At 36.2% G+C, this 13479-nt stretch overlaps 1 protein-coding gene across 1 annotated transcript in view; it reads right to left on the bottom strand.

The window, feature by feature from the left end:
* The window catches only part of LOC150097392 (equilibrative nucleoside transporter 3-like), a 234354-nt gene that overhangs the window by 26752 nt on the left and 194123 nt on the right, over window positions 1–13479 (bottom strand). The window lies entirely within an intron of this gene.

Genomic DNA, 13479 nt, shown 5'->3' with positions numbered 1-13479 from the left:
AGAATTACATAAAATTACATGCTCTTTCAGTAATGATAAATAAAAAAAAAAAAAAATCATAGTTCACATAGGGTACATTAAACTTACATATATACATTCTCTTTCAGAAATACAAATAAAGAAATAATCCATAGTTGATATAAATCACATTCAATCATAATAAACACAAATTCTATAACATACATGCACAGCTTCTTATAATATTATTATATAATAAAGTAAATTAAAAGAATAATATTTTTATACAGAGTCTTTTTATTACTATTACATTACGTAAGATTATATTATTAAATAATAATAAACAAAATTCAAGGCAATTATATGAATAACACACTATAAGCAAGAGACAAACAATAAATAATATTTCCAAGTCTTGCCTTTGACATGGAGGATTATGTTGGATTCTGAAAGGAGTATTAACAATTTTCATTTCTTTTCATTTAGAATCCAACATTAGTAATGGTAAGTTCATTTTGTGAGGCAAAATTGATCAATTCAAAACCTCCTTCGTTTGTCTCCCCATAGCCATACTGTCCGACAAATGGGAGATAATCCTTGCCGATGTCTGTTCCAATTTTGGCATTCCAATCGCCCTGTACAATCAAAAGGTCTTTTCTATTTGCTCTGGTGATTGTTGCATTAAGTTGACCATAAAACTCCTCCTTCGGAGTCCTCGTGATCTGTGGTTGGGGTATAGACCTGTATATGATGGTGATATTGAGTAGTTTTCCTCTCAGGTGGACTAGAGCAATTCTGCTATTGATAGGGTTGAATTCCATGACAGAATTTCATGATGATTTGCGTATCAAAAACCCGACACCTTCTTTTCCACTGCAGTCACATCCAGAGTAAAAAAGCAAATGTCCTTTATCTGTTGTTAGCTCTTATGTTTTGGGCCATCGAATTTCACAAAGTCCCATAATAGTCCAGTCATATCTTTTTAGTTCGTGGTGTAGTAATTTGAGTTGACCTAATTGTAGTAGAGTCCTAATATTCCAAGTTCTGGTCATTAAATGGTTGCGGAGTCTGAATCTGGATCCAGTTTTTCCATTATTTTTGTCAGTGATAGTGGTAGCACCAGTCGCTAACTTCTCATTGCCATCCCTGGAGCTGCTACCAAATGGCAACGCAGACTTTGTTGAACTGGGCAACATCCGAGCCGGCATGGTGTGCTGTGTTAAATCCTTCGCCACGAATGTCTAATGTGCAGTAAATTAAGAAAGATGGTGCCAATCTCCTCTTCTGTCTTCGCCTGCTAGCATTTAGCTGGGCATAGTGGGTTTAAGTGACTACACAGTTATATGGTTTAAGTGACTACACAGTTATAATACCTAAGATTAGCTCTACTCATGCATTTATAAATGCTACCATTCCTAAATATAAAGTTCCTTTATAATATCTTCATTTTTAATTTCCACCTGTTGGAATCAATTCTGCCATTGATGCCATCTATTTATAAAGTTCCTTCTTAATATCTTTATTTTTAATTTGATTCTGCCACTGATGCCATCTATTCACTCTTTCAAGTTTTTTCAGAGCTCTGATATGTGTGGTTCTGTAGTCTTTATCAATTTATTTCTAACCTAGCTCTCAGATCCATAAATTCAATCCATATATTGTATATTGTCTTCTATATAAGCTGTTTAGTGTTTTGACTGATTTCTGGCATATTTCCTACAAATTTATTCAGTACATCCCTCCACAATACCAGATTTACAAATTCTGTTGTCTATTTCCATATGAAATTTGAAATCTTTGAACAATGAGTGATGTGGACAAGAGAGCAGAGGAAGTAAGAGGAGAAACAAAAGATCTGGAGAGAAAAGCAGTTAGACTGAAGTGATTGCAAATGAGAATAGTAGTAGTGTAAAATCTTCTGTGCCATTTGTAAAGTCTTACTTATTCTTCTTCTTTGTTCTCTAAAATTTCCGTCTAGATACGCTTGTACTTAATGAATTTATCTCTAACACCTTAATTACCCTTTTAATTTAAATATTCTCTCTGGGCTGTTATTCACTCTTAAGAATGATGCTAGTGGATATAAAACAAAGGAATTGGTAATGGTCAACACCAATTCCTTTGTTTCAATACTGGATCTGATTCCTTTTTCGGATTCAGGGAAAATTTCTATTATCCTGCGCAACCCTGAATCCTAGATTAACAAAGAGTGCAGACCCAAGGAACCAGAACACAGTTTAGCATACTATCTTATTTCACTATAACTTATTTATGCAGTCGTAGCCTCCCTATTTAACTTATCTCCTGCTGTGGTCCGAATTTTATGAGAAAGTGCAATAGAGAAGAAAATCAGGCAAGTCACCAGTTAAACTTAAAAAGCAAAACATTTAATTACAATTGAAGCATCTTACGCTTTATGAATATACACTAATAAAGCAGTCTACAATTTCTAAGGAATGAGCATTAATTATTTAACCTCTCTATCTTTATCATAACATGCAAAACAAAGAACTTCATAAACAGTTTACAACTTCTACTTGACAGATCAAACATACTCTTCTATACTCTTCAATACTAAAGAACATTTGCTAATTGAATTTCTACTTTAGGCTCCATGTGCTCTTACAATAATTCTTTCACTACAATTTCATAATCACTCTACTATAAAAAGAATATTATCTCTAGAGTCCTTTCTATAATTACAAACTTTCTTCTTATACACAATTGCTTATAAAAACATAGACTGTACATTACCAACTGCTGGGGAACTGTTTGGCCACTTCACATAGCACGACTGGACAATCATTTTCGATTCCTGGTTCATTCTGCTTTTTCTGAGGCATTCTTCACGGGTCCGAGCTGTAGTTATCTCTGCCACCGAAAGTAGGCATACGTTGTTCTCTGTTTAACTGGCACAACATCGTAATGATATCTCCGGAAATATTGGAGATTTCCTTCTGCTGGGCTGATCGCTGACCAGTAAACTTTCAGGAATTTCAGGGCATAGTTCTTCAGTCTTTATCTCAAATCCACGTCGAAAAACGGGGGACGAGAAGGAGCCACGAGGAGGTTCCAACACACCAGAGCACGAGTCCAAGAGCATAAGAGTAAGAGCGCGTTTTAGGCACTGCAACGACTTTTTAAATTGCGTGCTACCGATTACTTCTATGTCATCTTTTTCCTCCTCCCCTTTTTCCATGTCATCCTACGTCACCCAGTACTTGGCGCCACATACAGAATTCTAACGTACTCTTCCGAGTTTGTGTGGGTGGGTGGTGGTGGTGGTGGTGGGGAAACTGCATGCTTATCTAAAGGGGGAACATGTACTTGTAGCATGTGTTTAGATTCCGGCCACTTTTACTTAATCGGATTGTCTTTTCTCCCAGCAATTTGTAGGTACTTACACAAAAGCAAAGCAATTTACAATATTTTACATTATACAAAAAATAATGAAAATATCCTCAATTTAGTAATATTTGGGTAAATTACAAGAATTTAGTAAGCCCAATATATCAATATGTGATTCAAAATGTAAACCCACGTTAATTCTGTAGGAAACGTTAATTAATTCAATTTTAGTTTCATTCAGAATTTAACAGTAGTATTGTGAGTGATAATGATAGAATGTAATTCTCATTCTATCATTATCACTCACTAAAGATGGATGGGGGAATGGGGGGGAGTGTCAGGGTGGACAGGGAGGCACATTATAAGGAGAGTGGATGTTGGAAGTTATAGTGAGTGTGTGTATGAGGATGGTCAGCATGGGAATGGGATGACTTGGTATGTTTTTTTTTTATGTTGAGCCAATACACAAGAGGTTGGTTAGTCAACCTATAGTACCATGTATGGGTATGAAGAGATAGATGAGATAAGTAGTGATAAAAGCAATTGGGAATGGTTAGGTGTAGGGCAATCACAGCCTACAAGTGACATAGGCAGAACTGGTTATAGATCTAAAAGTTAATTGCTGTATTTATTTGCCCAAACATTGTTGAAATAAGTGAAACATGGTTGACAAGGATGATATCCTGACTGGAATAAAAATGGAAAGATATGACATTTTCCATGAGGATAAAAAGGACAAGAAGGTCGGGGGGGGGGGGGGTCTGTTGATGATAGCAGGCAAATTATGTCCACACAAAGTGGAGATGTGAGATGTAAATAGTGGCAATAGTTTTTGAGTTAGTATGGTGTGAAGTAGAGGTTGACAGAAAGAGATATTTAGGCAGATGTTTCTATAGGTCAGGGAATGTGAAAGATGGTGATGAAGAAATGTATAAGCAACTTTGGTTACTGAAGAAGGGAAGGGTTATTTGATTTTAATTTTGGCAGTATAGACTGCAATGAACATATAGCATTTGGGAATAAGGAAAATGAATTTTCCGAGTTCTTGAGAGATAACTATCTTAGGCAGTATTAAAGAAGGACACACACAAGGATTGAAAGTTTTAGATCTAATAATTTCATCAGAGGATGTGATCGTGAGTGAGGTTTTGCACTTCCCTCCTGTTGATGAGAGTGTCATGAAGTGATCACCTGTTGTAGCTAGCCATATGAAGATTTCTGTGAGGAAAGGATATATGTGGAATTGCAAGGCTAGTGATTATGAAAAGCTTAGCAGACAGCTTGGAGCTATAGCATGGAATGAGGTGTTACGCGGGACATGAGACCTAATCAAAAGCTATTTATTATTATTATTATTCAGGCCTCCATCGAGTCAAAAGACTCATCATGGGAGGTACTTTCTAAGAAACACAAGTCTATCAAGACTCATCGAGGGAGGTCCCTAATAGGAAACACAACGTCTATCATACCACTCCTTAAATGCATTGACTGTTCTCGATCTCACCACTCAATCAGGCAATGCAGTCCATGGTTCAACCATCCTCCATGCAAAGAAACCACTCCTCACCCTCTTTCTCACAGTTTCCTTTCATAACTTCCAGGGATGGCCCTTGTCATGACTGCTTTCCGCTGTTCAACCAAGCAAAAGAACTCCTCAGTGTTAACCCTGTAACCACCTCTCAACAGTTTAAAAGTCTCAATCATATCACTTCTCCTATCCACCAAACTCTGCAGTCCACACTCCCTCAGCCGATCGTCATAACTAACATTGTACAGTCCTGACACCATCTTTGTTATCCACCTTTGTATCCTTTCCACAGTTAATTTATCCCCTTCAAATCCTGAGGACCAGATCTGAGAACAATAGTCTAAGTGTGGTCTGATCAGAGTCTTATACGACGGAATGATAACCATTTAATCTCTGCAGATCAGTGTCCTTCTCATTATTGCAGCAATCCTCTGTGTTATCTTCACTACCTTTGCAATATGTCCCCTAAATTTAAGGTTTCTATCAATCATCAACCCCAGATCTCTTGTCTCCCCTACTTCCTCCAATTTAACTTCTCCCATAGAGTATGCAGCATCCCATCGATGTGTCCCAAGCCTCAAGACCTTACATTTTGCTGCATTAAACTGAAACTCCCATTCATTTGCCCATCTATCTTCTTCTTCTTCCTAACATGGAATTTAGGCCAAGTGGCCTGTTCCGGTCTCATGCCATCTCTTTCTTGGTCTTCCGATTCTTCTTTTTCCACTTATTTTGTATCTGTATAATATTTTTGGTAGTCTGCTGTTGTCCATTTTATTTAAATGTTCTAGCCATTTTTGTTTATACTGTCTTATGTAGTAATTAATTGGTTTTATTTTCAGGGATTGTAAGATTTCTTCATTTGTTCTGTGGTCCCACTTGGTATATCTAGCTGTTTTTCTGATTAACTTCATTTCTGCTGTTTGAATTCGTTTTTCATGTTTCACTTCCGTATAGTAGAGTTGTTTTTGATAAGACATTATATAGTCTGATTCTAGTGTGTTTTTGTACTAGGGATGGCTTAAATATATTATTTATTATGCCATTTACTTTGACAAAGTTTGACATTTTAGTGTCTAGGTCTTTTTCTTCTTCATATGATAGATCACATCCCAAGTATCTGAAAGTATTTACTTGTTCTAATATTTTATCATCTATCACTATTTTACTTCTTATTGGGTTTTCTCCTTTGAATGCCATTATTTTTGTTTTTTCTTTAGATATTGTCGTATTATATTGCTTTGTGATATCATTTAATGCTTTTAATGATCTTTGTAAGTCATCTTCTGATGTAGCTAATACTATTTGATCATCTGCAAATAGTAGTGTATCTATCTTCATTTGCGGGGTCATTTATATACCAAATTGGTTATGCTGTTTCCAGATTGTTATAATTTTATATATATATATATTGAAAAGCAGAGGTGAGAGGATACATCCTTGTCATACTCCTCTTGATATATCTTTCCATTCTGAGATGTGTTCTAATTGAACTGCTATTTTATTTCCTGTATATATTTCTTGAATAGATTGTAAAAGTTGGTTTGGTATGTTTAAATCGGTTAAGATTTTAAACAATTTTTGTCTACTAATTTTGTCAAAGGCTTTTTCATAATCAATAAAAGCCACGTGTGTTTCTTTTTGAAATACTCTTCTCTTTTCTATTAATAATTTTAAAGTAAAAATTGGATCTATGCAGGATCGGCCTTTTCGGAAACCATTTTGTTATTCTAGTAATTTGTTTTCTACAATGCTGCTTAGTTTCTCTTTTAATATTCCTGCATAGATTTTATATCCTGTAATTCAGCAGGCTAATTCCCCTATAATTATTGCTTGTCTTTATTTCCTTTTTATAGATTGGGACAACCAGTGCCTTTTTCCAAGAGTTAGGGGGTTTTTCCGGACATCCAAACCATATTAAAAAATTTCAGAAGTCTTTCATTAAATCTTTCACCTACATTTTTGTATAGTTCTATATTTATATTGTCTTCACCTAGTGTTTTCCTATTTTTCATCTTCTTTATTATATTTTTCAGTTCTAACATTGTGATATTTTCTATTAGGCCATTCTTTGTCTTATAAAATTTTATTTCATTGTTCTCATCTGTCCAGAGATTTTGGAAATAGGTCACCCATTTTTCCAAATCTATTGTTTGTATTTTTATCTTTTCTTTTATTTCTTTATTCATGTATTTTATTACTTTATAAGTTTTGGGTTGTGGCTTAAATAAATCCTTTTCTAGTTCTGTTACGAAATTGTTTCATCTTTCTCTATGTTTTTTCCTTACTTCTTGTTTAGCAATTGCACTATTTCTTTTATACTCTATTTCAGCTTTTATTGTTTTGGAATTTAGCCATTTCTGGTAACTGTCCTTTTTGGTTTTTATTATATTTTCTATTTCTTTGTTCCAGTCTCATAGTCCTCTTTTTCTAATCCATTTGTGCTTTATTCCTAAGGTTTCTGTTGCTGCTTTTGTGAGAATTTGTTTCAAATTTTCCCATTCATCTTCTATGTCACTTGATTCGTGTGTGGTTTCTGTTTTTAAGTTTGTGCATTTTTGATATTGTTGTCTAACTTGACGATCCTGTAATGAAGAAATTTTGTAGCTTGGCTGGTAAGAATTTTCAATTCTATGTGTTTTTAGCTACTTTGGTTTAAAACGAATTTTTGCTGATACCATATAATGATCAGAGTTTAAATCAAAGCCTCGACATGCTCTTACGTCTAAAATTAACTCCGCTAATTAAAAATTTAAACTGACACTCCCATTCATTTCCCCATCTATCTAGCTTATTCAAATCTTCTTGCAGGGCTACCACATCTGCACTATTACTAATAACCCTTCCCAGCTTCGCGTCATCCGCAAACAACTGAATATCCCCTTGCAATCCACACACAATGTCATTGATATAAAGGTTAAACAATATAGGTCTCAGTACTGAGCCTTGTGGAACCTCACTTGTAACCTTCTGCCTCTTTAATATTGCTCCACTATACACAACTCTCTGACACCTATTGGACAGTCAATCCTGAATCCAGTTGACCAATCTGACATACAGACCCATTTGCTGTAACTTGAATATCAGCTTATCATGTGGCACCCTGTCAAATGCCTTTGCTAAGTCTAGGAAAATGGCAGTATATACCTTTTCCTCATCTAATGCTCTTGTAACTTTATTATAAAAGGCTAGCATATTGCTAAAACAAGAGCGTCCCTTCACAAATCCATGTTGACTCTCACAAATAATATTACATTCATCTGCCCAATGCTGTATATGGTCCCTCACTACTTTCTCCAATTAGACACTTCCAGTCTGCTACCGCCCTTATGCAATGGCACTATCTTACCTTCCTTCCATTCCATGAGCACCATTCCCACAGCCAGACTTTCATTGAAAAGCCAGGTCAAAGGAGTTGTCAGTTCCTTAGCACATTCTCTCAAAACTCGTGGTGAAATAACATCCAGTCCCACAGCTTTACTGACATCCAGAGTACTCAGTATGTGGAACACACTCTCCTCCTGCACCTCTAAACATCAAACCTGTCCTATCCCTCTAGTAATAAAATTGACTCCTCCAGGATGAAATACTCCAATAAAGTGTTCATTGAACAATTCCACTATGTCCTCTGCATCAGTCGCTCTATTCCCATTTATATCCCACAAGTCATTCTTCCGCAGTCATTTCTCCTCCTACTGGTCACGTAGCTAAAAAATTCCCTAGGATTTTCTTTGGATCTAAGGGCCAATCTTTTCTCATGTTCCAGTTTCGCCTTCCTTACCATACTAGTCACTCTCCTGGCCTGTGTCTTATCTTCTTCACCTTTCTCCTTATATCTCTTACATAGCTTTTTTGTATGCAGTTCCTGTTTAATATTGTTTGTCATCCACTTTACTCCAAATTGTGTCCTCTTCTTCATTCGTGGAATACAGCTTACCATTGCTGCTAACAAATATTCCTTCACAATTTCCCAAGCACTAATGATATTCCAGCCTTCCAATTCCTCCCTCCACGAAATTTCCCCAAGTTGACGTCTAAGACTGTTATAATCAACTGTTTATAATTCCACATACGTTCCTGTCTCTTTGATACTCCTGCATGTCTATTCTGTTCATTTTCCAAGTCAAAACCATATGGTCACTATCTCCAACTGGTGGGAGAGATGCCATCTCAGTTATTATCAACTCTTCTGATGCTATAACCAAATCCAAAACTCTTAAACCTCTTGTTCCCTCTGTTACATGTTGCCTAAGACATTTGTCCCTCAAGAATTCTAGAAATTCCATTCCGTTACTGCTACATGCATCTTCCTCTCCCCAATTTATACTGCTGTAGTTAAAATCTCCCAGAACAATCGTTCTTCTTGCACTTGCCACTCTCAACTGTCTCAACATCTCCTGGTCCCCACGCTCTGTAGCAACACCCCACTAAATGTGAAGGTGAGTTGGCCGATCTCATACGGAGGTAGCAGGGTTTTTTCTCCCGGAAACTCAGGTTTTTCATCCCACATACAGATAAATCGGCCCTTCAGAACACACACAATTTACAGACAAAAAATACTAGTTGTGGTAGTGGTGGAGGTAGATGGCTTCGATGGAGAAGATTCGTAGTAGAGGTTCGGTGTAGTGGTTGAGACAGTTGTAGGTGTCCTCCCGCGATGAGTCTTCAGACTCCTTGGAGGTGTCACGAATAATAATAATAATAATAATAATAATAAAATAAATATCCTGTCTTGCTCACCTCCACCTCACACCATAGGCTTTCAAAATCATTAGTGTGACAGCCTTCCAAAGCCTCCACTCTTAGAGGACATAGATCCTCACTTATCATAAGCAGTACTCCACCACCACGCTTTCCCTTCCTATCCTGCCGAAAAATGCTGTACCCAGCAACTTCTATTCCTGTTATTATATCCTCTTCTGCCAACCACGTCTTGGTGATCCCAACATCGGTGATTTAACAACATTGATGTGTAAATGTATTCTGAAAGTCAAAAGACTGAATAAAATAAGTGCCAAATGGATGAACAAAGAGCTCAAGCATGAAAATTGGGAAAAAGAGGATATTGTGGAGGTAGCACAAGATGAATAATGGTAGCAATCAATTGCATGAGGAGTATAACGAGCAGGCCAGGAAAGTGACTCAGTTGGTAAGAACAGCAAACTAAAGTATGAGCAGAAATCAGCAAATCAGGGCAAGAAAAACATTAGATAGAGAGTTTCTCAGATATGTGGCAAGTAGAAGGAAGAATGATTATGGTAAGATGATAGATGAAAATGGGAGAATGATAAATGCTGCAGAAGACATCATTGAAGTATTCAGTAAACAGACAAAAAATAAGGGTGTTTCATCCTCATCAGGGTGAAATCATGACAAACTCAAGTGTCGAGGAAATAGGAAAGGATGGCTTTATTGTGAATGAGCAGGAAGTATATGAGGATATAAATAAGCTTGATATCAATAAGGTGATAGAATTTGATGACATATCACTATTTGTCTTAAGGGAATTTCTAAGAGTTGTAGGACGTCTACAACAGCACAGGTTCCAAGAGAGTGGAAAGAAGGTGTAATTGTTCCACTGCATAAAGGAGATGATAAGGCTATGGCTACAGATTATAGGCCAATCTGTATATCCAGAGTTTTGCATATGAAGTATTCATGCAATTGATTACTACCATTGGTCAGATCTAGCATACAGAAATGGGTTGATAACAGCAGTATTCTTTGTAGTTGTCAGCATAGGTTTGTTAAATAGAGATCATGGTTTACTAATGTACTATAAACAAGATGACAAATGTCTTGGACAAGAGAGATGCATATACAATACTATACTTAAATTTTGTAAAAGCTTTTGATAGACTGCCATATGACAAGCTGTTAAATAAACTGAAACAGATGAAACTGGATAAGAGATTAGTGAGTTGGATCTGTGATTGGCTATCAGGTAAGTATTAGAAAGTTGTATATAGGAGTGCAGTGGAGTGAAGAATCTTGGTTTGATTCTTCCTATCGCACCAGTTTTGTCTGATTATTTTACAGAGCTCTGGAAAGTCAACTCTTCAGTACTATTTTATCTCAATCTGATATCTGGCCTTTCTTTGCAGATAATACCTTTGCAGTTTGGTTCCACTCGGAGGCAGGATTATTACAATTTGTGAATAAAATTAACGCCATGAATTCCCATATCAAGTTCACCATTGATCATGAATCCAACAACAGACTTACCTTTCTGGATACTTTAGTATTCCATACTTTTACAGTCAGTATTCAATTTTCTGTTTATAGAAACCCTCCTCCACTGGCATATAAATCTATCCTCCTTCGCACCATAATCCATCACAGAAGATGAGTATTATAAAAACAGATATTATACACAGAGCTCATGCAATCTGTTCTTCTGATTCCTTTCTGTCGGAAGAATTAAATAAAATAAAAATCATCTTGACTACTAATGGATGGAATCAAGACACAGTTCAGAAAAATTATTGACAGATATCTTTCCTCAAGCAGGCTACAATCTAATGTAAAAAGAGATCCCATATTCTACCATAAAGGAACATTCAAACAAATAACACAGGTTCTTCACAATTATGACCTTCGAATCAGTTCAAAAACTATCTTCTTTCTACTTCCATCAAAGATGAATTACTACCTACCTCTTGCTCCTTGCCTAGTATCTGTCAAGTACCTGTTCATGTTGATGGTGTTATTGTTGACAGATGGGTGTTCTGCTGAAAGAATCCATAAATATCAGGGGCTTGCATCAAATTCTTTAAATTTGATAAGTGTAGCATTGCTTTTCATGCCATTAATACTAGACTGATTTGTGTTCAATTTAAGTTCATGTTCAATAGTGAACTTGATATAGGAATACATGGAGTTCATTTTATTTACAAATTGTAATAATTCTACTTCTGAGTGGAACCAATGGTTGTTCCACTGCATATAGGTGGTGATAAGGCTGTGGCTACAAATTATAGGCTGATCTGTATATCTGGAGTTGTGGTGAATGTATTAGAGAGATTGGTGAGAAATAGGATAAGGAAATGGGCTGATAACAGCAGTATTCTCTGTAGTTGCCAACATAGGTTTGTTAAAAGGAGATCATATTTTACTAACTTACTTATGTACTCTAACAAGGTGACAAATGTCTTGGACAAGGGAGATGCATATACAGTGGCATACTTAGATTTTGCAAAAGCTTTTGATAGGCTTCCAGAAGCTGTTAAATAAATTGAAATGGATGGGTTGGATAACAGACTTCTGAGTTGGATCAGTGACTGAGGTCAGATAGGTCAGAAAGTTATATATGTTTGTGCACTATCCTGAAAGAAGAAGATCACTAGTGGTGTGCTGCAGGGGTCAGTTTTGGGACCACTGTTGTTTAATTTGTATATTAATGATATTGGGATGGGTTTAACTGATGATATGAAGCTGTTTGAAGATGAAAAATTGGGAAGAGCAATGCAGAGCAAAGCAGATGTTATGGCCTTACAGGAGGACTTGAATTGCTTGCATAAATGGGCAGGTAAGTGGAACTATCAGTTCAATATTACAAAGTGTAAGGTTTTTAAATTTGGTAAGCAATGATGGGAATCAAAGTATTGGTTGGAAAACTTTAAAGGAGGTAGAAGAGATGAGAGATCTAGGAGTGGTGGTGGACAAGGATCTGAAATTCAGGGGCCACATTGCACAAGTTGTAAAGATGTCACATCAGATGATGGCAATGATGCAGAGGTTCATGACATGAAGAAATAAAGTTATGATGACATTGTATAAGGCCTTGAGTAGGCCTCATATAGGTTATTGTACACAGATTTGGCCACTGGGTTGCATTAACCATCCAATCAGTGGATGGTTGATGCACAGCAGTGTCAATAACCACTGAGGTCAACAAGCCAAGCATGAAGAATTTCTTCCATAAATGATAACCATTCAAATATTAATTTCAAAAAATAAATAACAAGTTTTGTGAAAGTGAACAGTCAGCAAATTTGCATGATTTGCAGTTCTATCAGAATGTTAGAATGCATTTGGCCAGTCTGTGGCTAGTATGGAAGACCATCATCACATTAATAGAACATGATGCTGCAGTCAAAAACCATCATAAGAGAATATCTTTAATAAAATTGCATGAAACAGCATGGACAATGCAGACAGATCGAACCAGCAAATTAAGCAGAGGTATAGATGGCAGCCTTGAGTTAAAGTTGTAGGACACCTCACAGTTTCCAAAATAATTAAATTACTCTAGTGACAGATATGCCTGTACTATGCTAATACCAATTAATCAATTCCACATCTAGCATGGAGTAAATGCTCTAACTTAAAGTTAGAGCCCATTTTCATGGGCTCTAACTTTCATGGGGTAAGTTTTAGCCCATTTTCATGGGCTAAAATTTACCCCATGAAAATTTTAGCTAACAGTGTTCCTAGAACATCTCATAAAAAAAAGTTGGTAATCACAAATATAAGAAAGCATGTACAAAATAATTCTAATTACCATGTTTCTGTCAAGTTCCAAACTTAACAAAAAAAAGGTACAAAATTATTTTGTAAGGTGATGCAGTTAACATAGAGTATAGGATAATGTGTTAACTGATCAGCAACCAAAACAACAGTAAGAGTATAAATTACTAGTTGAT

The sequence above is a fragment of the Typopeltis vanoorti genome, chromosome 17, assembly GCF_054136105.1.
Source record: "Typopeltis vanoorti isolate ZY-2024b chromosome 17, IOZ_Tvanoo_1.0, whole genome shotgun sequence".
NCBI lineage: Eukaryota > Metazoa > Arthropoda > Arachnida > Uropygi > Thelyphonidae > Typopeltis > Typopeltis vanoorti.
This window is presented reverse-complemented; position numbering and strand designations above follow the sequence as displayed.